Below are 26,932 nucleotides of genomic sequence, written 5' to 3'. Positions count from 1 at the left end.
CTGCGAAAGGGAGGGTTGTGCTTTGCCAGTTTTGGTACAGATTCATGGAAATGCCCGTAGACCAGTTGCATACTTTTCGGCTACTTTAGATCCGGTAGCCGCAGCGTTGCCCGGATGTCTCAAATCCGTTGCTGCAACAGGTGTCAGCATTGAGCAGTGTGAAAATATTGTCATGGGACACCAGTTAGTGGTGTATGTACCTCATTCTGTAGAACTGTTAATGACCAGGACCAAGACACAGCACTTGACCAGTAGTAGGCTCACGCGCTACGAGCAAGTTATACTTGCTGCGGAGAACGTGACCCTTAAGAGGTGCTCTGTTTTGAATCCTGCTACATTGATGCCACTTCCTAATGATATAGAAGGCGAGGAATGTGAAGACCACGATTGCCTTGATGTGACTGAACTATGCACGAAGCCAAGACCAGATATTGTGGATGAGCCGTTGATCGACCCTGATGAAATTTTCTTTGTTGATGGCTCATGTTTAAGAGACGATACTGGTCGGTTGAGAGCAGCTTATGCTGTTTGCACCATTACTGGAGTTGTAGAAGCCGCTTGCCTGGAAGGAGTACACTCCGCTCAGGTGGCAGAAATCATTGCATTGACACGTGCTTGTTTAGCAGGAAACAAAATTAGAGTCACCATTTATACCGATAGCCAATATGGTTTCGGTGTAGTTCATGATTTTGGGCAGTTGTGGTCTCAGAGAGGTTACATGACCTCCTCTGGTTCGCCTATTCGAAATAGGGAATTTGTGTGACTGTTGTTAGAAGCATTACAAGGTCCAGCAGCAATTGCAATTGTCAAATGCGTAGCCCACACCAAAAATACAGATTTTGTGTCACAAGGTAATAGATATGCAGATGAAGTTGCCCGCTATTGTGCGGAGCAAGGATATTCTTTCACGGAGGTGGAAGTGGGTGGGGCTCAGGAAAGGACCGAGTTAAACATGATGCTAGAAACAGTTGATACTTGGGAGGATTTAAAAAACATGCAAGAGAACGCACCTGATTCTGAGAAAAAGGCATGGGAAGCGGCAGGTTGCGTGAAAAGTGAAATGGATTTTTGGGTTTCAGCAGATGGAAGGGCAGTGTTACCTGAGGAATTGGTGAGTCCGATGGCATGACAGATACATGGTCCAGTACATTTAGGAAGAGATGCTATGCTGAGGGTATTCAGGCAGACCTGGTATTGTCCTAAATTCAGGATTGCAGCAGAAGCAGTGTGTAAGAGATGTGTTACATGTCAGCAATTGAATGTAGGGAAAAGAACACCAGTTACAATGAGTCACATTGGGAGGTCTGGGGGGGCCTTTCAACAGAATGCAATTAGATTTTATTGAAATGCCAAAAAGCAACCGCCTCAGGTATGTTCTGGTGGTTGTATGCATATTTTCCAGATGGGTCGAAGCATACCCTACACGCAGGTGCGATACACTCACAGTAGCAAAGTTGTTGCTTAGAGAGTTGATCCCGCGCTTCGGGGTGCCGACCTCCCTGGAATCAGATCGAGGAACTTATTTCAACAGTGAAGTTGTGAAGATGCTTTGCTCTGCATTGAACATTGATCAGAAGTTGCACTGTAGCTATCGACCAGAGGCTTCAGGTATTGTGGAGCAAATAAATGGCACACTCAAGTCCCGAATAGCCAAAGTATGTTCATCGACGTCCTTAAGCTGGCCTGATGCTCTGCCCTTGGTACTCATGAGTATGCGTAGCACACCAGACAGGAGGACAGGTCTCTCTCCACATGAAGTTTTAATGGGGAGGGCAATGAGACTTCCGTCTGTACCAACTACAGCTTTGTTGAATATTACAGATGACCTGATCCTGGATTACTGCAAGGGTCTGTCTGACGCCATTCATTCTGTGTCTCTTCAGGTGCAGGCTGCTGAAGTTCCATCTTCAAGAGATCTATGTCACAACTTGTGCCCAGGTGACTGGATTCTGCTGAAGAAGCACGTCCGGAAGAACTGCCTAGATGTGCGTTGGAAGGGCCCCTATCAAGTTATCCTGACAACGAATACCGCTGTGAAGTGTGGAGGGCTGCCAAATTGGATTCACGCTTCCCATACTCGAAGAGTTCCAGCACCCCTGGAAGAAACAGCTCCCCTCGCAGATGAAAATCCAGCTGTAGACGGTGAACCACTAGAGGGGATCAGTCAAGCTGTGGGGGTGTGGGAAGAAGTTGTGAGCGCTACCGAACTAGAAGAAGAGGGACAGGACGGCAGTGAAACTGAAGTTGCCACAGAAGGAGAAAGTTGCTGTGAATACGGCTCAGACACAGATCAAGTCCAGAGTGATCAAGAACCGAGTGTGAGGACAAGATATAGGAGAGCGAGGCGTGGAGAAGCTAATTGGCCAAGTGAAAGAAGAAAGAGGCCAAGCTTGAAGCCAGCTCCAGAGAAAACTCTTGCCCCTGTATCTGAAGACTCGGATTTGGACGAAAGTGCACAAGGACAGGAACAGAAAGGTCCGAGAAAATCGAGGAGGGTGCGAGTGCCTTGCAGAAGATATGCTACTCCTGAGTGGACCTACCTCGCTGCAGATGTCCAGTGTACAGAGATCCGGGAGGGTGAGGGAAGTGACCCTGACCAGTACTGACCCCATCATAACAGTGGAAATAGTGTTTCTGATACCGGGAGTGGAGGTCGAAGGCTTGCTGACACTCTATATCCCCTATCCTCCTTATCTGAGCGGGATAAGAGACCTGGTTTTAAACAGAATAGAATTTCCGATTTGTTGTCCAAGGAGGTCAATACTTGAGGAGGTCCTTCTTCGTTTGGAAATATTAGAAGCCGTGATTAGAGTCGCTGGAACACGTATAATTTCGGATTGCTAAAGGACTGTGTGAAAGACTTTGTAAATAAACAAATTGAGAGATAACCTAGCGTCAAGTGGAAGAAGAAGAAACTAGGGACTTCCATTTAGTGGACGGATAAGGGCTAGGGTTGTCTGTTGCTATTGAACACAAAGACTGATTTTGCGGAAAAGATTATCAGCTTCCAGGTGTGGTTCGAAAAGAGACATTGTACAAGGAAAGAGACATTGTGCTGTGAAAGAAAATCAGAGCTATACTGACTGGAGATCATGGAGGCTGGCAACCCGAACCGCAGGACCAAATGTATAGTAGGCACACTTTTAGTAGGAGTGATTTTTCTTATAGTTTTAGTAGTTACTATATCTTATGTAGTGGGACATGAAAATGAAGGGAAAACATCAAAGGAAGCGAAGATTGCATCGATACAGAAACCTACTACTGCTGGTCTAAAGGGGAACAATACAGAGAAAGACAAAGCTTTACTAGCAGCTGAGACTCGTAGGTTACATATAGATGAATCACAGGGACATTTTAAATCGAATGCATATGCTAGATTGCTTTATGAATACATTGACGCTATGGAGGCCAAGAATTGTTACGTTTGTATGAAATTACCAGCCTCTGTAGACGAAGGTATCAGATATCATCATCTTCCATTGACTTATGGAATCACATGTAGTTTGTTGCTTAGTATATTCTATGAACGTGATGGGTTTGAATACTATTTTTCAAACTTCGATGCTGTTTTACCAGAAGTGCCGAACTATAAGCATTTAAATAAGTGGGATTATTATAAGAGTGAAGACAGATTACAGAAATTTTTCCTTCCTTGGAAAACATTAGATACTTCACATGCCCGAAGAAATAATTTGACTTGTAAAGTGTCAGAAATTGAGAAAAAGTTTATAGGACAAGTGGATGATCGATACCGGAGACAGAAGATCTTAAAAGCTTCAGGTCAATGGAAAACAGATTGGACCGAGGAAGAAAGGGCACACCAAAGAAAGGGTAGCAATGGTCCAATAGCTTTAGACCGAGAGAAAAAGGGGAAACTGTGTATACATAGGGGTGAAACCTATTACGAGAATGTGTTTGTGGGAAAAGTAAGTTGTGAACATGCTTTCCAATTAGAGTACTACTCAAAAGACTTCTTGAAGGAAATGCAGGTGATCCCAAATGTATATTTTGTCTGTGGAAGAAATGCATACGTGAAACTACCAGATAATTGGTATGGATCATGTTATTTGGCAATTGTCTTCCCCAAAATATACCATGCTAAGGATTTGGAAATTATAGAGGGAGGAACTCAAGCTAGAGGAAGAAGGGATGTAAGCGCTGAGGAGGTAGTTGGAGACGTCTTTGGTGCTATGTTTCCTATTTTAGGGATAGCACTAAATGATGTCAAGATTAGAAGATTGGCAACAGTTGTAGATAGGTTGTCCGCCAGTACTGCTAGATCATTAATGCTGGTGGAGGGAGAGATGCAATCGATAAGGGCAATGGTTCTTCAGAACCGACTTGCTCTAGATGTTCTGTTAGCCAAAGAGGGAGGAGTCTGTAAGGCTTTGAAGGTCCAAGAATGTTGTACTTACATTCCAGACAATTCAAAACCTTTAGAAAAGTACATTCGGAACATTACTGAAATTCATCATGAGATTGAGGATTTGACGAAGGTAACAGTGTGGGAAAAAGTAGGTCAAGGAATGGGTAAAGTTGGAGGTTGGTTTGCCAACCTAGGAAAGGGTTTCCTTTGGTACATACTGAAACCTATCATCATAATAGTGATTTGTATAATCACTTTGTGGGGATTGGTGCGGCTGTACCAATGGTATAGATCAAACCGGTTGCAAAGAACCATGAGAAGGCAGGAGAGGAGATTGACTGCGATGCAGGATAATCAGTACAGGAGTCTGAAGGCTCTAGAGATGATGAAACGAGGGGGTACTGAAACGACTTCAGTTTGACTCAGTCCATACCTCAGGGATGGTGTTGTGATGGTGATGACTACTAAAAGTCATCAAAGGGGGGGTTGAGAGAGCGGAAATCAAGAAAAATAGAAGTGCACCATATTTACAAGCACGTTGTATTAGTTTAGTAAACATTATATAAGAGTGTCGAATCTATAGAGTGAAAATACATAAGAGTGTTTAATTGAAAATAGAATACTTATATCAAGTGTGAAGAACTAATGTAGATGTTTGTAGAGATGTTAGAATGATGTTGAAATCCCATGTTATGTGGCTGTTGTAGGGGAAAATGTAATTCTGCTAAACGTAGAAATGTGTAGGCCACATGGCAGTTCACATAGAGTACAAGATGCTGTTACACTCTTACACGATGATGGATTTTGATGTTGTTATAATTCAAGGTATTTTTGATCATAGAACTGAAATATATGTTTTATAGATGTTTCATATAATCATTGTGTGTAATAAGTTAGAATACTGTTTAAACTAAGAAATTAAAGGTTTGCAGAGTGCACAGGCCGTTCATGTAATTCTAATAGGCCTGAATAGACAAAGTCATTTCTTTTGATCTGTATGTGCTCGTTAGAGAAAGGTTGTGCTAGGCACAATTTGTGGAGCTTGCTTGATGGTTTACGACTCAGAAGATACGGTGGAGGCCGGAATTTGAGGCCCACAGTACAAGTGTCTGTTTGCAGGTGCGAGGAGGTTCCAATCAAGAAAGTGATGAATAGACTTTTGTTCAAGAGAACCAGGCACAGGCCTGGAGGAGGCTTCAGGAATTTCCTGGGGGGTACCGTCTTGCCGGAGAGGAGCCTGAGAAGCAAGGTCAACGCTAACGATGGGCCCAGAGGAGTATCAGCATGGAAAATGCCAGAACCAACACCACGTGAGGGGCGTCTCTAAAGGGCGTTTCTATTGTAAATGTGATTTTGTATTAGGGACAGCACCCCTGGGTGGAGTTAAGGCAGATGGTCTGAGGAACCTAAGAGAGCGGATGGGTAGGCAGATAGGTTAACTGCGAGACACCGATTTACAACGAAGACTAAGGGAAGTGAGTGATTTTCTTTGGAAGTCACCACTGCTGACACCTTTTTAGGTTAAAATCTTGCTAAATAGGGATGTCACTTAGTCTAGTGTAGGGACAGTCTAATCTGGATTTTCTTCCTTTCTGTAAATGACTCATAAGCTACAGCTTGTGTCTATTCTTGCAACTTTGATGATTTTTGAATTGGTTTTGGTAATATTCTTCTGCCGACTAAGAGCATTTAGAAAATGTATGTTTGTATTGATACCCGTATATCTTTTGAACCTTATATTGAGATGTTTGTATCTTCAGTTAGGTTTGGCTTTGTAATAAACTTTTAAACTTTTAAGCTTAAGTGGTTCTTTAGAGTGGACTAAGTCATTAACTGATTGACCTAGTAGTGGATTGCCTTTTACTCTATGACAGGTACCAACGGTTCAGTCGACCGGAGTTGGGATCTAGATCTATAACAATAGACCAGAAATCCCGCGTTAACAACGTCATACATCCTAAACCGTGGGATTACAGCCAGATTTTGACCAAGAGATCTCAAAGATCGAGAAGGAACATGGGGGTAAGGAGATTTTCAAGGATCTGAGGGGAAGACAATTTGAGAATCTTAAAGGAAAGACATAAAGTCTTAAAGTCAATCCTTTGTGCCATCGGTAACCAATGGAGTGCGCGAATAGTTTCTTTTACAGAACAGAACCTCTGTAGACCTACCAAGGCCCTAGCCGCAGCATTCTGTACACGCTGCAACCGGGCAATTTCCACCTGATTGGCCCCCAACAGGAGCGAGCTGGCGTAGTCAAGCCGAGATAAAATGGTTGCCTGAATGATCAACTGCCTAGTAGGGGAATCGAAGAATTTTAAAATAGGCCTCAGTCCACGCATAATCCCGAAGCAGATGTCTGCCACTTTTTTTGTGTGGCCACAGAAACTGAGGGTGGGGTCTAGCCAGACACCTACATTTTTGACCTCAGAAACCGGGATAGGAGTGACACCTAGCTCTGGGGGCCACCACTTATCACCCCAGAAGTTACTATGCTTACCCACGACCAGGACCTCCGTTCTCTTGGCATTAAGCTGAAGACAGTTAGCTGTCATCCAGCCAGTCACTGCCAAGAGACCATCTTGAAACCTGGGGGCATCAAGATCGGAATTCCCACTAAGAGCAACCGCCAGCCGCGTGTCGTCAGCATAGGAGACCACAGTCATGCCCCAACGCTTGGCGACCGCAGCCAGCGGCTGCACGTAAAGATGAAATAATGTGGGACTCAATGCCGATCCCTGAGGTACTCCCAGTTCTAAAGGGTAAGGTTTGGACTCAAAGGGTGGGGTAGCAACCCTGAATAAACGATCTGCCAAAAAAGACCGAAACCATTCAAATGCTATGCCAGAGACACCTGCATCTCCCAGACGTTGCAGTAATATCGTGTGAGAGACCGTGTCAAACGCGGCACTGAGGTCAAGTAACACCAGTGCCGCAGTTTGACCGGAATCCAACACAGACCGCAGATGTTCCGTCATCGAGAGAAGGTCTGTCTCGGTGCTATGGCCAGCACAAAATCCGTTCTGGGACGGATCCAAAATATTGACCCTCTGCAGGTGTTCAGACAGGATGCCATTAACATGGCCTCGGCAACCTTCGCGGCCCATGGGAGAAGGGAAATAGGTCCATAATTCTCTAATTTAAGGGGATCCAACGTGGATTTCTTCAGGATAGGGGTAACATAAGCCTGTTTCCATTTGGATGGAACTATGCCTGAAGAAAAAGATAGGTTTATGAGGTGGCGCACATGGGGAAGACATAGGATAGATGATTCTCTAAGCTGTGCAGGTCTAAGTGGGTCGGCAGGAGACCCAGATTTTACCTTAGTTGCCAATCTATCGAATACCTCCATCGACATGCCAGGGAGAATCGAAAGAACCACATCCGTGGTACAATTGGGCCTCTGGGCCTCGCTCAGAGGGGTGGAACTAGGAAAAGAGCGGTAAATGGTCTATACCTTTTCGAGAAAAAAGGCCGCTAAGTCTTCACCAGTGGGACACTGAACAAATTTCAGCTGCTGGGGCTCTCTTGGCAGTCAAGTCTTTGAGAACTTTAAAAATCAGCTTCGAAGGATTAGGGCTATTTTTAAACTCTTGGGAGTAATAGGCCGCACGGGCCCTACATATGGCTCTATGATAGGTTTTAACTTTGGTAAGATAAAGTGTTTTGTTCCCAGCCTCGTAGGTTTTACGCCAGCGCCTTTCCGCTTGTTTACAAGCTTTTTTCAAAGGCAATAAGGTACTATCGTACCAAGGACTGGGTTCTAGGGAACGATATTTGCTCCAGGTGGCAGGGATCAAAAGATCGAGAGCCCGAATAATCCAGTCACAAAAGAGATCATAGCCAAGTTCAACATCAGTAAGAGGACCAAGCGGATTTTCATCAAGTAATCTATGGAAATCTTCAAGCTTTAGTTTTTTCCAGGGGCGTTTGAGAACAACTCTATCTAAGGGTATAAAAAGGGGATCCTTGATCGTAAGATGTAATTTCACTAGAAAGTGGTCGGACCAAGCTACTGGGCTAGGCCGCGACACCTTAGCTCCTATTAAATTCGTAAATATATGTCCACCCACATGCGTAGGGTGAATCACCAGCTGACTTAGTTGCAGTGCCTCAAGATCTGCAAGAGTGCTGCTAATAGCTGGAATATGACAGAGATCAAGATGAAGATTAAGATCTCCAAGGACACTAAAATTAGCAGAGCCTATAGCGAGAGAGCTCACAAATTCTGGGAGAGCCTTCCTAAAAGCAGTATCATTTCCAGGGGGTCGGTAGATCAAAAGCCCAGAGAAGGTGAAATGGTGGCTAACCGTTATACTAAAATGAGCACTCTCGCAGCCATCCAGATTCAAAACGTTACAAACACAAGGAAAGCATGACTTAACTATCACGGCAATACCCCCACCCTTAGAATTACGATTATGGGTGTAGATGGAGTATTCCGGAGGGAGTGCAAGGTTCACTATAGCCGTAGCTTCATCCTGTAACCATGTTTCAGTCATAAAGAAAATATCCGGGGCCTCCTCGATAATGAGATCATGAATAACGGAATAATGTTTAGCCAGAGATCTGACATTGAGATTCCAGATTATAAGATCTCGAGGGGCCACAGACTCTGTATGTGGGGAAACATCCGAGGAGAGCTCAGCAAAGACTGAGATAGGGACTGATGTCTTAAGAGAGAAGTTGCCACAAGCACATTGGAAAGGACCGCACAGCGGATCAACCAATCCAGCAGCACAGTATGGAGACAGATGCCGAATACTCAGGAGCTCATCCCTCGAGTACATACCTCCATAAGACTTAGAAAGTACAGAGTCCTTGGCGCTAAGCGCCTCCTTAGCGCTGACGGGCGCAGACGGGCAGGACTCTGGCACGACTCCGGCGCGATGACGGCGCTCCCGCTGCGCACTTCCATTGCAGATTTAAATAAGGTTCGAGCGTGGCCGCCGGAGCACTAGAGCGCTCCCTGAAATGGCGCCCGCAAGACGTTCCTTTCTCCCCCCAAGATGGCGGCAAACTTTCCCTGTATGCGCCACAGAACACCCTAAAACAGGTGCACTTGGCGCAAATAGGGAAAATGCGCCTTATCAAATTGAATGTGCTGCCCCCAGGTCAGCCACAAGGTCATGCTGTCCTGGGGGGAAGGGCATTCAAGTGAAAAAAATGAAGCAGCTTTGATGCAGCTGCACCTTGCTTCACTGTGCAGACAGCAACCCATCTGCACTTTTAAGAGGGAAGAAGGATCCACTTGCAGGCAGGTGTAATGAGTGACTGTACCGGCCCTTGAGGAGATTCCTGGGGGGTCCATAGGACTCCCTTTCCCCCTTCCAAATGACTGCGATCAGGGCGCACACTGACAGTGCTCTACCTGACAGCTTCTTTGCCTCCATGCCTTCATCTATAATATGGCACTATATGTATGCCAGTGCTGTCTGTATTACAGAAAGGGCGGCACAAGCGTCTGCAGCCTTTCCTGTAATACTAAGTACCCCGGAAGCGTGCAAAGCGGTAGCACATGCAGGTTCTGCCCACGGGGCACATTACATAATAAAGCCCCTGGAGTAGCACACATAGTGGATCGCGCCAGCTACTTGATCATCGTAAATGTAAGCTTATCTAAACGCTATCTCTTTTGTGAATTGAGAAAAGCTGCCCTTACATCAATGGTGGTCTTGAAAGCACTATTTTACAATCAATCGCAGGGTTTTAGGCTAGACCTTCTAGGCTTTCTGCAGTCTGATTTTGTTTATTTTACATCTGCACCACTAAACCACCTGAATACCACAAACCACTATCAAATTTAACATGTGTCTGGGTTATTACATTTCTTGTTGGAGTGTTTGATGAAATGAAAGGCAACTGAGATGAACTTCTCCGCAAGTTTGTTAATGGACCGCTGTACAGTATATTAAAGCTGCTCAGAATTCAAAGAAACAAACCAAGATTATTGGCTTGTGAAGAGTAACTTGTAAATATGCATAACTTATTTGGCAACTTGGGAAATAAATGGTAAAGATTACTGTTGAGTTGGTTTGTGAAACCAGAAATGTATTGGATTAAATCTCAAATTGCAAATATTCAAATTTAAAATTCAAAAATATGATGTGCACGCTTTTGAATACCAGCACCACAACGCCTTCCATATGTTCGCATTTTAGTGGGGAATTTCCTTCTGAATGGCAGTCTAAAAATGAGTGACTTGGGTCACAGATATCCTACTTAATACCCAGATATTCAGGTTTCACTTTTACTCAAGTTCTATGTGAGATTTTAACTGTTTACATCAACAGGTGCAGGATGCCAAGCCAATTTCCTTCCATTCAATCGTTTGGTTGTAACCAGCAAACATTTTTTTTAAACTTGAGTGTAACCTTGAGAAAATCTCAATGATTGTGGTTTTGATTAATATTTTGACAAAACAGGTCGGAGGAACTTTTAAATCTGTGTCTAGTCATGCAATGTTAAACTGAGAGAATACTCCACAGCTCCCATATGTGTGGCAAGTGTGACATAAGTATTGTTTCCTTTTTTAAGCCTAGGTCTATAAACATATCTTTACTAGCAATTTTGCTAGGTTTTTGTGTTTTCCTATAATATTTTGGATTTGTATTGGTTTCAATAAACTATGCAAAACATTTTAAAGGATCTCATGCTCAGAGGGCGCTAGGTGGCGCACTGGTGTATGGACGCCTTCTCGTAAGGCTCTCACAGCCTGGCGCAATTGATCCTGTAATTTATCCTTGAACCGAAGTGTGATCGGGTTGATACTGCTACCACCTGCTGAGGAGACTACTCGGGTGCTCCGGTGAAGTTTCCAGGCCGATTGCTTATACCCCGAGGCTGGGAGAGGCTCCGTTGTGTCCAGCGACCTGGACTGCCGGAGGGCTTGATGCAGCTGGCTGGCCTGCTACACAACGCGAGGCCGAGGATCAAGCAACGGCTGCCGGGCCCTGGAAGGCGCGAAACTGACGGAGCGGCGGTGATGAGACGCGCTGTCAGAGCTCCTCTCCTCACAGCGGCGCATTGAAGATCGCGGTGTTGCTGCTCGGCCCATCTGTCCACGCAGGTACCCGTTACCGTTTACTAGAACTCCTGTGCAAACTGCATGCTGCTGTATGCGAACATCGGTCTGCTGACGGCGGTCGGTGGCGGAGGCCATCTTAGGGCCGGCTCCTCAGCCTATCCACGAGACCTCCGGGGGATCTGAATTCACCTACCCCCAAAGCGTGGAAGACATCGCAGTGCATGCTGCGCTGGATGCGTATGCCGTAGGCGCCTGGGAGCTACCGGGGACTCGACTGATCTCGGCGATCCATTTTCTAGCTGCCCCTTTGACAGCGGGGTGAGTGGAGCGCTGTGAAGGGTCTGCGGCTGTGGCCATTATTGGGGATCTACTGCTATTCTCCTACTGCTGGCGTTGGCTGGCTTCTAAAGTGAGAACGCACGGCGGTGTGCATGAGGCTAGAGACGCTGGAGGTACTGACCATTTGGGGACGGCTGGGGTTTGCCATGCACTAAGACCTTGACACTTGCTGATCCTTGTTGATTGTACCCACCGCCCCACACCGGCTAATTAACTTCTTGGGAGCGGATGCTGCTCCATGCGGCTGACTGTGCTGCACGTCTGATTCTTGGGCATTGACATTGGTGCACAACCGCCCTGACATCCTGAGTGCAATTGGTGCACAGTTGACAGCGGTGGGGTGGTCTCACTGGGAGACCCCCAAGTCAGAGTTTGGGGAGCGATTGGAGTACGAAGGAGACGACAGAAACTGGCATTTACCTTGATTTAAACCCCAATCGAGTGTTGATATCTACTGGCGCTTGTTGCGACGGTACAGTAACTGAGTTGATAGAGCTCTCCGAGCTTGCGTACCAGTGGCGAATTAGCTACCCACTTTACTGCGCACTGTGCTGCTTGTGTGTGGTTGGTGGTGAAGATGGGCCGACCTGACGCGCGTCAGCCAAAGCTTACATTTGATGCCGCGAAGAAGTCAACCCGTACCAGTCCGGAGCAACTGCAGCAGACAGACACCAGTAATCCTACTGGTAGTCAGACGACCAACTCCACAGATATCCAGGAAATACTACGCGAGATGCGACAGGGATTCGCAACTATTGCTGATAAGGTGGACAGAATATCGTCCAGGGTGGATGCTGTCGTGCACAAGCTGGATGTCCATGAGGGGAGACTGAAGGAGGCGGAACAGCGGATCTCAGACGTTGAAGATACCTCAGGCCAACATACAACACGACTAACGCGGATGGATGACCTACTGCGCACAATAGCGGCGAAGAATGAGGATTTGGAGGCGAGGAGTCGCCGTAATAACATACGCGTAGTGTGTATTCCGGAGTCCACCAATGTGGGCAAAATGGAGTGGGCTCGGAAGCATTCTCCCCCCAGTTCATCGTAGAGAGGGCGCACAGATCCCTGGGACCGGTACCCAAACCGGGCATGAAGCCGAGACCTATCATAGCCCGCTTGTTGAACTATAGGGATAGAGACACAGCGCTACGGGCGGCTCGGACCACCAAAGCACTTAACTATGATGGAAACAGTTTCACAATTTACCCTGACTTCACTCCTATGGTACAGGAAGAACGGCGCAAGTGGAGAAGCGTGGCTCAGTGGTTAGAGGCGGCAGACCCGGAAGCTGAGATCAGCCATGGACCAGGGTTCGATTCCCCGCCTCGGCGGGTCTTGGGCACAAAAATTCCACGGACTCGACAATTCTCGCTCCGGTGCCTACTCGAACCACGGGGTCACACTCTGCGACTCTGGGCAATAGCTTGCTTAATCTCCACTACAGCCCCTCGTGGCGGGATGCCTGGTTTCACCTTGTGAATACCCTGCCGGGGTATCTCACAGGGGAATACCAGGACGGGTTCCCTAAGCAAGCGCCTTGAGACCCCTGGGTGATTAGTGCGCTATATAAATCGAAACACATTTACATTTACATTTACATTCTGGACGTCAAGGCAAAACTTCGTACTCTTCAGGTCGATTACGCACTACTCTATCCGGCTAGACTGCGAATCACATATCAGGGTCGCCAAAAGTTTTTTACGAAACCGCAGCAAGTTGAGGAATTTATAAAACATTTCAAACGCACAGCGCTCCAGAACAGAGACGGAATGGCTGCACCTGACCGCGGAGAAGACCGCATGGAGGAAGAGGAACAGTGACCTCCTGACTCTTGCATTTCAGATATCGCCCTAGATCCTGTTTGTGAGTACTATGGTGTAGACTACTACGCGGCAATAGACATATTCATCGACCACTATATCTCTTGACTCTTTGTGGTGGGTGGGAGCGTTGGCCTGACACACACTGGTCTCGATCCTCATCGCCAGGCACCCCCCCCTTCCCCCCGATGGCTATGGGTGTCCTGCTGTGGGAAACTTGTGGAGGGGAGGGGGTGCTGTGCTGCCACCTAGAATGCTACCTAGCGGGTATTACCCATATTGTTACTGTTGTTACAGGGTGTGTTCTCACCCTCGGTTGTTGAAAGACTTGGGGAGGGGAAGGGTGGAAGACTGCACTGGCGAGTTGGGGATGCCTCTGTGGGTGGTGGGTGGGGAATGGGGGAAAACATGGGAGTTATATGATCTGGTTGAATGTGAAATACACGGGCAAGATGATGCAGTGATATGCTGGAGGGATGCGAGTGGGACTGTTGAGTATGTTGCATTGTGGCTATGGGTGCTCCATTGTACGATCCTAAAGCAGACGGAAATAGGTTACACTGGGCGCAGGAAATATTAATCAATGCACCTTTATATCTTGGAATGTGCGTGGACTGAAGGATGCACGGAAACGTAGGCAACTGTTAGCATATTGGGATAGACATGGTGTGCAGGTGGTCATGCTGCAAGAAACTCACGAACCCCCAGCGGCTGCTTCCACATTCGGCGCGAGATGGGCGGGTGTAAGGGCTTTCTCGAACTACTCCTCTTATTCCAGGGGTACAGCTATTCTTATACACCGAGCCCTCCCCTTTACACTGCAGGGTCAACTGATTGATAAAGAGGGTAGATATGTGATCGTGTGGGGGAGGTTGGGTGGAGAAACGGTTACCATTGCCAACTGTTATGCCCCTAATGTTGATGATCCTCATTTTTTTGCGCAACTCTAGGGAGGTATACTAGATGTGGGTTCCAGGCACCTGATCTGTGGTGGAGACTTCAATGTTGCCCTGCACCCGAGATTGGATAGAGCGGATGGATGTTCATCATACCATACTAAGGCGAGGGATTCCCTTAGGGGGATAGTTGAGGAGGAAGGATTGATTGATAGTTGGAGACAACTGCATCCTGACACATTAGATGGAACGCACTTTACTCTGCACACTGGAACATGGGCCAGACTTGATTATATTTTTGTATCCATAAATCTAGCACCACATATTTTACACTCCAAACATTTGCCCAGGACACATTCTGACCATTGCCCAGTCTTGACGACTCTAGACATGCCCGGATTTAATAAACCACGCCCACCTTGGCGCTTGCACCCTAGTGTACTGGTAGATACCGTCTTCCGCGAAGAACTTAGAACTGACATAGAAGATTTTTTTCCCCGGAATAAAGATACTGTGGATAATGTAGAAACAGTCTGGGAGGCTTTCAAAGTTACGGTGAGGGGATGGTGCATTGCTAAGAGCTCTGGGGTGCTGAGGGACATTCAACGTGCTCTTAGTAGGTTACACTCATACTGCCTGATCAGTCGGGATTTGTCCCAACGAGATCGACCTCACATAACCTCCGTACTGTCTTCTCCCTGATCCAAACGGTGCACCCTGAGATCCCTCTAGCCGCAGTTTTTCTTGATGCATCGAAGGCTTTCGATTCGGTGGAATGGGGGTTCCTATTCACGGTCTTGCGAAGGATGGGGTTCCCCCCGATATTTATAAACTGGGTACGGTTATTATACACGGCTCCAACGGCGAGAGTACTCGCGAATGGCCAACTATCTGACGCTTTTGCAATAACAAGAGGCACCCGCCAGGGATGTCCCCTCTCCCCCTTACTTCTTGCTGTGGCGATAGAGCCATTGGCCTGTCGAATCCGGCAACTTCATAAGGCTAGCGCCTTCAATTACCATCAGCGTCAGCTCTCTGTTTCCTTATATGCTGATGACGTCACTCTTTACGTTAAGGATCCCAACTCTAACTTGAATGCATTATTGCGGGAATTTGTCGCCTTTGGAGGCCTCTCTGGCGTTTCTATTAACTGGGGTAAATCCCTACTCTTCCCTCTGACGCCAGCTATATCGGAATTCCCGCTGGAGTACCCACTTGAGTGGTGCACCTCGGAACTGCGCTACCTGGGAATCCATATATCGAGAGATAGGGGAGATACCTTACGTGCGAACTACGGAGTAGCTATTACTAAGCTGGCGATTCAGTGACCAGATGGATTAAATTGCCCTTGTCGATGGCGGCGAGAATCTCCCTCATAAAAATGGTGGTTCTACCGCGCTTCCTATACTTGTTCCTCAACATTCCTTACTACCCAGGCGCATTCTTCTTCAAAACTTTATGCTCCGAGCTTATACGTCTTGTATGGGGGTAAGCAGGCACGCCTCCGCTGGGCAGTTATGACACAACCGTATCGTGTGGGAGGTTCGACGTGCCTGATTTTGAGGCATATTACTTGAGTGCTCAGGCACACTTCCTGTATTATTGGCTGAAACCGTCGCCCTACATGCCGCAGGTGGCAGCGGAGGGTTGGATAGCCCATCCGCTGCCGCTGACAGGCGTGGTTCATGCACCCACATTGGAACTGGATATGCATTCTAATACAGTGACCTGTACGATGGATGCATGGCATCGAATAGGGAAAAAATTGCAGGCCCCATTACTGTACACGGCTCGGATGCCGTTATCTTATCCCCCGCGGATGGCGCTCCTTCTGGAGGTGGGATTCCAAAGGCTGTGTCGTCGGCTACACATTCATACATGGGGTGATCTTTTCCGCGATGGACTATTTCGGTCTCGGGAGGATTTCTTTCAGGAAAAGGAACACACCCCATTGGAATTGTTTTATTATATACGTCTGCGGGAAGGCCTGAGGGTCGTGCTGCCGGAATACCCTCGCGAACCCCCCAGTGTGGCCCCGCTCACGGTAGTACTGAATAGCGCTGATGGTGCGCATTTAGTGTCTAATTTATATAGAAGCCTGCGAGTGGAACTGCCTGTTGTGGAGAGTACGGCCAGGGCACATTGGTCATCAGATCTTGGCAGGGAGATAACGGACGAGCAATGGGAGTATAGTTGTGACCTATCAGGAGCGGTGACGTCCAGTTGTCGCTTTAAAATAATACATTATAAGTTCCTACATAGGTTATACTACACGCCGGCTAGGAAATTTAGATTTGGTCTGATTGACTCGGACAGATGCGAGAGGTGTGGTCAGGAGGGGGCAGATTTCTTTCATTTAGCGTGGAATTGTCCACGAGTGCAGGAATACTGGTCACAGGTGTGTACAGGACTCTCCCTTATGATAGGAGATGCCTTGACCTTAGATCCACAGCTGTTCCTACTAGGATACACGGCAAAGATTGCACGAACAGTTAGGAAATATACTGATGTGGCAATATTGCTGGCACGAAGACACGTGGCGTGTAGGTGGGGCCGGGGTAGGGCTCCTAAATTCAAAGTTTGGTTGCATGACATGTTATACTGCCAAGAACAGTACGGGATATTCTCAGAATTGCTGCCTCTCAACTCTAGGCCAGCTGACATATGGGGTCCTCTGCAGGCTTATCTTCTTGCAACTACCACACAAGGGGAGGTGGACAGTGCCACTGAGGATATTACGCTAATGACTGAGCCAGTTTGAACCTGCATGACCTGTATTGACCAGGGATGGATGGGGAGAACTATGATATGTCTATGCTGTTTTCGGATTTCTGTCATACGAGAATTGTTTATGCATGTGATAGTGTCAGATATGTAGGTTTATGCCTGACAACTATAGTCTACTGTGACGACCCTTTGTCCGGTCCCCCGATCTGTCGGCTGTATACCCTGGTTAATAGTATCTCAAATGCATCAAGAGCTGGATGAGTACTTTTTCCCCCTCATCTACTGAAGTGTTGACCTGCTGATTGGTTCCGTTGCCCTCAACCCCATTTAGCAATAGCCAAGCGTTTAATTGCAGATACCCTAGTGCTCAGACCTGTTCTGCTAGGTCTTACATTTGATTATGACTCTGGTGTATACCCATGAACGATCCTTTCCTATATATGGCACTACTCGACAAAGCTCCACTGTGTTAATGTATGTGTATCGCTGCCGGCCATGTATGGTTATAGGCACACTGCTGTGTCATTATGTTTGTATGATCATAAAAGTTTATAATTAAAAAAAAAAAAAAAAAACTATAAAAAAAAAAAAAAAAGGATCTCATGCTCACATTTGCATAGTGAAATCCTGTTATAGGTTTTTCCTGAACTGTTTTTCGTTGTGATGTCCTTTCTTGGTGAGGCATGAGTTTGTTTGTCGAGTGGTAAGTTCTGATAGTCGTGATGGTCTCTTTTACTTTTTTCAGATTTTCTTCCTCAAGAGTAGAAACCTGCAGGATGCCAAAAGTAAACGCTTGTTGATTGTTTGTTCTGACATGATAAACATCTATGTTTCTACATATGCTCTTTGCCTACATATTAGCAAAATAAGTCTCTAATATGATCTAGATAGATATGAGGATTTTGTCTAAAACATCAGCTTTAAAGACAGACTACCATAATCTGGAAGCAGCTCCCAGGTCATATTGGTCTTGTGATATTTAACTACCAAATCAGGGCCCAATTTTCTAGCCACTGCTTTGGATCATTAGTGTTTGGAGACCCCATCAGGTGTAAGTGCATTGTAAATCAATCGGTCTCATATCTCTAATATCATCTACACAGATGTGAGGATTGTGGCTAAAATATATGTGCCAAAGCATAACAAATTGTTTACAACTCTGTTGCACCTCACCAAAGTTCAATACACATCTTTCTTGATACCGTGAGTCTGAAATCAGGACTAATGGCTATGAGGGTGGTCATGTAATTGTAGTGTAGTGGATTCATCTCAGAAATGTGATGACTGCCACTCTGGACTGTTGGATGTTCAGAGCATGGTATGCACATCCCTGATGAGATGTAAGTGCCATGCTTAAAGGGGACATCCGTTGAAGACGTAGCAATGTATCTTAAGACCCAGTCAGATATATCATAAAAAATGCAACATTCTACACTGCTTATGGATAGCGGTTGTCAGTGATAAAGGCCTGGGTAAAGATAACAGTTTTTTCCTCTTCACTGCGCTGGACTTTAGGAGTACGGCACTGTCGCTTCTGACCTCCTTTCTATAAAACAGGCAACAGTGGGTTGAGTTGGGTGGGGTTAATTCTAGCCCCTGCTCTCTCCCATGTGGGGTCCCACAGGGATTAGCACTCAGTCCAATGCTTTTTAATGTTTGTTACCCCTCTGGTTCAGCTTATTGTGAGCTTTGGCCTGTCCGTACTCTCTTATGATGACGACACACGGATTGTGGTGTTGGTAACAGCCAGGTTGAGAATGACGCTTACAACTTCCGCAGCTGCATTACCGCTGTGGCAGGCTGGATGGACAAAAATTGTCTAAAGCTTAATTCTGGGAAGACGGAGGTGTTGCTATTCGGGAATGAAACCTCCTTCTGGAATGCGTCGTGGTGGCCCTAGGAGTTGGGGGATCTACCGAAGCCAGTTCTGAAGTCTAAAAATCTTGGAGTAATTTTTGATACCAAGCTATGCTTCAGTGCGTATAAAACCAACTCATGCTTTTGTGTAAATAAAATAGGCCACATTGATCACAGTAATGTTTAAAAAATGTATTTTGTAGTGGGTGGCCATGATGGTGGTACAGTAGGACATGGATCCCGACACTCCGCTGTTGATCCCGCCACATCAGTGCACCAAGGGTCCCCTTGACGGCTTCACCCAGCAATCGAGCGAGCCGATTCCACCAATGTGACAATCTGATGACCTGGAGGACGAATTTGCTTCCTTGCTCCTGCAATGGCTCTTGAATCGTTAGAGCTAAAGGAAACCAAGAACCCCAAGATGCCGGACCCAGAGGCCTCGGCTGTGGTCCTTGCTCTCTCCAGCCTCACTGGCTTCAAAGTTTGGAGACACACTGGTGGGGAACTTTCACCCTCCCCCCACCCATCAGACGGCTCTCCTTGGAGGGCAGTTAAAAATCTGCTTGCGGCGGGTGTCGGGTAATCAGGACTGGATCCTGGTCTTGCAGCCGACACACCACACAACGTCGTAGCTGCCTGGTGGACCTTGTGGTGGGTGATCCAGCCTTCTGCTGCCAGAACACGGAGCGCTGGGCTCTCCACAGCAGCCACTTCAATGCTTCCCCAGGACAACTCAGAAGATAGACCACCCTGGCCCCCGGCCTAGCACTCATAGTGCCTACTCCAGAGCCACTGGGGTTATTTGGCCCAGGTCTGAGCCACTCGGCCAACTTAAGTCTTGCAGGGGCAGCAGCTGGGGAGCGGCATATCAGGCCTTAAGCACTCAGGGAACCCCTTCCTCACTGACGACCGCCCTACAGGCTCCCACTGGGGACTGGAGATTACGGGCCCTAACTCGATGCAGGCCCAGCTCCACAAGGCCCAGCCGGCATGCAACATAGATTTTGGTACCTGCCGGACCATGGGGTGGCTGGTGCTGCAGCAGACTGAGCCTCCAGAGAATCTGGTAAGCCCTCATCGCTTTACCCTACAACGACTCCTATTCTGCACTTAGCGTTCACTTACCGGGTCCTACCTCAAGACTTTGACTGTACCCTGCTGCGCTGCCACTCACTGAATGTGGCCTTGGCCCTCTTTGGCTCTTGAGTCTTACACTTGCTGTACATCCCTGTGGCGGATGCTTCCAGGCACGTGACCCTGAGGTGTTTCCCTTGGCAGAGACCTATCCTGATCTCTGGCGTAAAGGCAACCGGGGGCAACCAGCCATAATAAGGCTCAGGGGTGGCGAACAGCTTTGCTCTTTACAGTCCTCCTACTCTCCAACAGCTTCTGCCCACCTCCAGGGCAGGACATTCACCCTGCTGGTTGCCTAGATCTAACTCCAGGTGCATCCTGCCCTCGGCTCCTGCTGCGCACTGATCTGCACAATGACATCTTCAAAAAGCAAACAGGACCAATAAGTCAGAGAAATTCTCACCCGCTTCACCCCAGTCCTGGCCAAATACTCAGCACTAAGTTCTCAGCCTGTTACTCATTCTGAATCAGATGGACCACTGGATGCAGATCAAGCCCTGGTGGTTTTCTTGGCCTCTCTCTTTGACTCACTGAAGACAGACCTCTAAGCCCTCAAAAATGACCTCTCACACCACATGCTGGAAATGTGTCAAGACCTATCCTTACTCAAAGATCGTGTTTCTACACTAGAGGACAACTAGACCTCAAAGAGAGAAGAGGTAGAGAACCTAAGACAAGAAATATTATGCCTGCATGAACAACACAACAAGTTCAGGGCCCAAAGGATCTGGAGAACAGGTCCCTACATAACAACATTTGTCTCAGGGGTGTCTCGTCAGTGGAGGGCTCTGACATAAGAGAGTATACCCAGACACTCTTTCGCTTCATTCTAGAGTGGGAAGACAGCACTAAACTGGACCTCTAAAGGGACCAGTGGGTCAGCTTGCCTGGGAGCATAGCATTAAAGTCATTGGACATACTAGCTTGTGTTCACATCTTTCAGATAAAGGAGGACATACTGAGAGCCACCAGAACGAAACAACCCATCAGTTTCAGAGATCACACCACGGGCCTGTTCCAGGACATCTCCCTCCTTACTCTCCAATGCTGTAGGGAGTTCAAGCCAGTAACTGATTTCTTATGCTCCAAAGAGGTGTCCTATGGCTGAGGGCACCCCTTGAGACTAATCTTCCACTGGGAGGGTCAGCTCCATCAGCTGAGATCATTGAAAGAAGCCAGGTGGATCCTGGACCTCCAAGTTGAGAGTATTTTCACGCAACTATGGGTTCTCCCCGTATCTTTCCCACGTGACTATTTGCATGGTAGACGATAGGAAGCTCTGGCTACTCCCTGGCGCTGAGGAGTGGGCGCAGGAACATTGAGATTTCCTGGATATACTAGCCTCTGGTGAGGGTGGCACATCCACATGGCAGCACCCCTCACTGGTTACTCTGCCTGCTATACCTATCCAGTAGTTCTACAGCATTGAAGGTATCTTCAGATAGCAGGGAGGCATCTACAATCTCGGAGACCCATTCCTGCTTTCTCCACTCCCAGCCTAATCAACTATGTGAAACAACATTATTATAGGTCTTTTTTTGAATTGTTTTAATTATGATGTTATTTTCCTATACCTGTTTCTGGGGTTATCATTCCATCACCCTTCATGGATAAACTAAGACAATTTGGGGTTGGGTCCGGTGCCAGAATTTTCCCCTGGGCTCCTATTCTGCATACTTTTGCCACATCTCCTGCTGCCAGCCCAGCCTTAGCACTCCCCTAACATATGGTCTTGGAACTTAAAATCATAAGCCTCAATGTCAGAGGCCATACTAACTCTGTCCAAACACGTACATCGCATGCAATCCCACTGGCTCCCATGCCAGCTGTGGTCTTCCAAATCCTAAAAGTTAGGTGGGGTAGCTATTTTGTTTTCTACAAGGATTAGGAGACACTAAGGGCCATATGTATCAAGCCTGTTTCCCGTTTGCAAACGGGCAGATTCTCAGAATCTGCCCGTTTGAGAATTGGAAAAAGCGTTTTGGGATGTATCATCCCAAAAGGCCATCGCAAAATGGAGAACTGCAAAATGTTCGATTCTCTATTTTGCGAATGCAATTAAGGAATTGCAAATTGCGGGGGTGCTAGGTGGCGCACGAGCGGAATGGCCGCCATGAAGTCAGGCTCCCGCTGACCGGCTGCATGATCCTTCAATTATCCTACTCTTCACCTGCAGTCTCAGTGAAAAATTAGCAGGAAGTGATATCAGCCGACTTTGTGCTCCCAGCGGTACTGATACCGGAGCCGCGGGTGAAGTTGGTGCGAGTTAATCGGCAGAAGTGGTGGCGAGCGAGCTGTCGTCTCACTGTGCCTGGAACTGCTGTGCGGGGAGCTCGGCCACGGGAGGTCCCGGCCTACCACGAGGAGCGTAGGCCGTAGGTACCAGCCGACATCGGACCTGCAGAGGAGGTTAGCGCTGAGACGGGCGACCATCACTAGAAGTCGTGCGGAGGTTGCCTGGTGAGTGCCTTGCACTCATGACCAGTCAGTGATTGCTCCAGGCGCTCTGAGGGGAACGGACCGGTCTTCTCCCGTGAGCACGGTGCGGCCATTTTGAGGAGGATTGAGGCAAGTTCTGCGGGCGCTGCTGCCCGGACAGAGTGCGGCTCTCCCCGCCGCTGCCTATATGGGCTAGCAGCGCGGCGAAGACTGATCAAGGAAGACACCTGCGGCCTTTGGGGGGGGGCGCTTGCTGGCTGCTGCGAAGGTCTGGGAGGTGGCGGTGACGGACCTACGAGGCCGCCGCCATTTTCCCCTGTCCATGGTGAGGCCTGCCATCGGGGGAGCATCAGCTGTGGTGAACAATGCTGCGGAGACATCCTGTCTAGCGGAGAGACAGAGGCTGGATCATGGCTCCAGGTGTACCCTCCCGGGGACTGAGGGGTAGAAGGTGAGCAGAACGGTGGAACTGCTGCCCCGGTGAAGAGGGCCACGGAGGCCTTGTGCATTGGGTGCCCCCCCGGGTTTCAGGAACTGGGAGTTGTAGGGTGAGCTGGAGGATACAGGTGGCTGGTGAACTGGATGCATTGCTGGCTGCCTGTAGATTATCTCTGACGGGGACATTGAGGCAGGAAAGGTTGCCAGGAATAACATGCAACTGGCGGTGATACCGGACAGAAGAGCCGCCTGCTACAAGGGATGCAGACTGGGCACCAGGGGGAGAGGTGCCTCGAGGATTTGGCCCCGGATTCTCTGGCTGGCGGGGTGGAGAGCAGCTGCGTGCGACTAGTGGTGAGGTGACGGGGGGCACAGCGACACTGAGCATATTGATCTGAGCACTACTAGATAGCAGCGCGTACCTACCTGGCCTGCCCATCCACTGCGATCCTGGTGAGGTGACAGAGACGGACACCTTGACGTGGGTAGAGTGGTTCCCGGATATATTGGGGGGCACGTCTAAATGCAGATCTAGGATGGGGCGGCCGGATACGCGGCAACCAAAGCTTACATTTGAGACTAAGAGGCCTAATAAACAGCAATCCGAGGGAGAGAGTGCTGGTGCGGAGGCCCCCCAGCAGGACTCATTGCAGGCAGCGGGCGACGACCTCAAATCGCTTCTTACAGAAGTCAGACAGGGGTTTGCGACCATGGCGGACAAAATCGATACGGTCTCTACCAGAATGGATGCCATAGTGCGCACAATTGAGGGGCATGAGATGCGTATTAAGGAGGCGGAACAGCGAGTCTCGGATGTGGAGGACACTACGGCCCAGCTTAAGAAGGTGACTTCGAAGATGGACAAGCTACTCAAGATAATAGCGGCAAAGAATGAGGCCATTGAGGCCCGAAGTCGTAGAAACAACATCCGGGTCCTTGGAATTCCAGAGAGTACAAGCACAGGACAGATGGAGGAGTACATTGAAAAGTTACTCAAAACTGTGGTGGGTACTGAACTGTTGTCTTCTCAATTTGTGGTGGAGAGGGCGCATAGATCGATGGGGATAAGACCCCCCCTGGCAGCCCTCCCAGACCTATCATCGCTCGCCTCTTAAATTATCGAGATAGAGATGTAGCTCTAAGGATTGCTCGTGAGAAAAAACAGCTGACGTATGATGGTATCTCTTTCACAATGTACCCGGACTTCACCATACACGTGCAAGAGGAACGTCGCACATTTTTGGGAGTAAAACAAAAGCTCAGGCAGGATCAGATCGACTATGCCTTACTATACCCTGCCCGCCTTCGTGTTACTCACCAGGGGACACCAAGATTTTTTACCAATCCACAACAGGTAGAGGACTACTTGAAACAGGTCAAGAAGCAGCAGAATTCGCAACGTACACTGGAAGACTCTCCTGGATCGCAGTCTTTGGTTAGAGGAATGAGTATATTAGAACAAGGCGCAGTTGTAATGTGTAAAAAATATTTCACGCCTTGCTGATATGGCTGATGTTCTGTCTGATAATGGGAGGGTGGTTTGAAGTAACTTGCATATTCGGTATATCATCATTGAGATGTGGGGATTGCGGTGAGTGTGAGAGCCAATTGAATTGCTGGTCACCCTCAGGTTAGACCCTGCAGGTTGCGTGTTATAGACGTGACTTCTGGGCTTACTAGGGGTATCAGTAGGCTAACTAGGTGCGCTTCCTACTAGGGAGTACCCCACTTTTGTTACTGCCTTGATGACGTTTCTCAGGAGTCTTCCCTTACGGTTGGGGGAGGGTGATTTGGGCCCTTTTGGCCTACCTGAGAAGAAGTTGGGGAACTGGGAGGGGGGTGGGGTGTATACTACTGGCATGATTGGGATGCTTCAGTGGGAGGGGGGATGGATGGGGGGAGTCGGTGGTTATTGTGAAGATGCTCATATGCCAATCATTGATGCCATTCATGTTTTGTTATATGTACAACTAGTGCGATGTCCCTATGGGCTGCAGATCAACCAGGTGATGAACATCTTGCTGGATGACTCAGGTGGGGGGAGTTACTCTTAGAGTTCTTTCATGGAATATACGGGGTCTTGGGGATCGGAGAAAGTGGAGGAAGGTGCTAGCCTATCTAGATAGACAGCAGATTCACATAGCACTCCTACAGGAAACTCACCTTGCACCACGAGTAGTGACCTCATTTGCTAGCCATTGGGCGAGTTGTCGAGTGTTTTCTTCCTTCTCCTCCTATGCCCAAGGCACATCAATACTCTGTAATAAACTCACACACTTTGAAAGGTTGGGGGAGATGACAGAGTCACAGGGCAGGTACTCTATCCTCTGGGGGTGATTAGGTAGAGATACCGTAACAATAGCTAACTGCTATGGCCCTAACTCAGACTGCCCTGAATTTTTTACTGACTTATGGGGGAGGATTCTGGCAATTGGGTCATCTCATGTCATCTGGGGGGTGATTTTAATGCGCCACTTGACCCACAATTTGACAGGTCCAATACGGGCCCGCAGCATTACACTAGAGCACAGGAGGTTCTGCAGGGAATTATGCTGGAGGGGGGGTTGATTGATAGCTGGAGGCACTTACATGCCGCACATCGGGAGGGTACACACTTTACATCCTATAGGGGGTTTTGGGCTCGCATAGATTATTGTTTGGTCACAAGGGGTCTTGGGCTGGCCATTGGGACTGTGACACATTTAGTCCGACCGTTCTCGGATTATTGTCTGGTCAAATTATCGCTGTCCCTTCCGGGGTACGATAGACCCCGACCCAGTTGGCGGCTTCAGCCCACGGCACTGTTGGATTCAGCTTTTAGGGTAGGATTAGGTGAGGAGATTGAGGATTTTTTTGCCCGGAACAGGGGTTCAGTGGAAAGCGTGGAGATGATATGGGAGGCGTTAAAGTAACGATCCGAGGATATTGTATGTCTAGTAGCTTGGTGTTTTGCAAGATATTCAGAACACGATACGAAGACTGGATCAAGACCTAAAGGGGTTGGAGAGACGGATGGGGCGGGGTGAAGTGGGGCAGGTACAAACTGAGTTTGCGCACACTGTTGACCAAGTACAAAGAGGTCGCGCACAGAGGTGAGGTTCAGGGGGAAGTACTGGACAGCGCGCAAATATGGGGAAGGCGACAGGCCAGGGAAAGTGCTTGCTGCACTAACGAGGGACCCTCGCTTCATCACAAATGTGCTGGAAATACAAGGGCCATACGGGGAGACACATAGGGACTCGCTACAGATACTGGAGGTATTTGTCGTCCATTACACCGACCTATACACCTCACAGAGAAGGGATGCCATAGATTTGAACGACTTCATGAAGGATGTTGCAGTAGGATGGCTTGGGCCTACACAGCAGGAGTTCCTCAGCATCCCTTTTGAGATTGATGAAATTAAGGAAGCTATTATGCAGCTTCAAAATGGAAAGGCGCCGGGTTCAGACGGCCTTCCGGCTGAATTCCACAAGGCCTACATTGATATCATGGCACCAGTCTTGAAGGAAGTTTATGAAGAATCCTTAGAGATAGGTACACTCCCCAATTCCATGAGAGAGGCGGTAGTTACTTCACTGTTGAAACCGGGAAAACCCCCAGAGTTCTGTGACTCCTTATAGGCCATTATCGCTGATGAACTGTGACACTAAAATAAGGGCAAAAGTGTTGGCTAATAGATTGTCCCTCCTCCTTGATAAGTTGGTACTCCCTGACGAATCGGGATTTGTGCCTGGTAGGGCGACCTCCCATAACCTTAGGACCTTGTTCTCACTGCTGTAGCACCAGATTTCCCACTTGCCGCAATTTTCTTGGACGCTACCAAAGCGTTTGACTCGGTAGAGTGGGATTATTTATTTGGAGTGCTATGGAGAATGGG

This window comes from Lissotriton helveticus, chromosome 3_1 (assembly GCF_964261635.1).
Source record: "Lissotriton helveticus chromosome 3_1, aLisHel1.1, whole genome shotgun sequence".
NCBI lineage: Eukaryota > Metazoa > Chordata > Amphibia > Caudata > Salamandridae > Lissotriton > Lissotriton helveticus.
The sequence above is the reverse complement of the archived record's forward strand: the minus strand, read 5'-3'. Positions refer to the sequence as shown.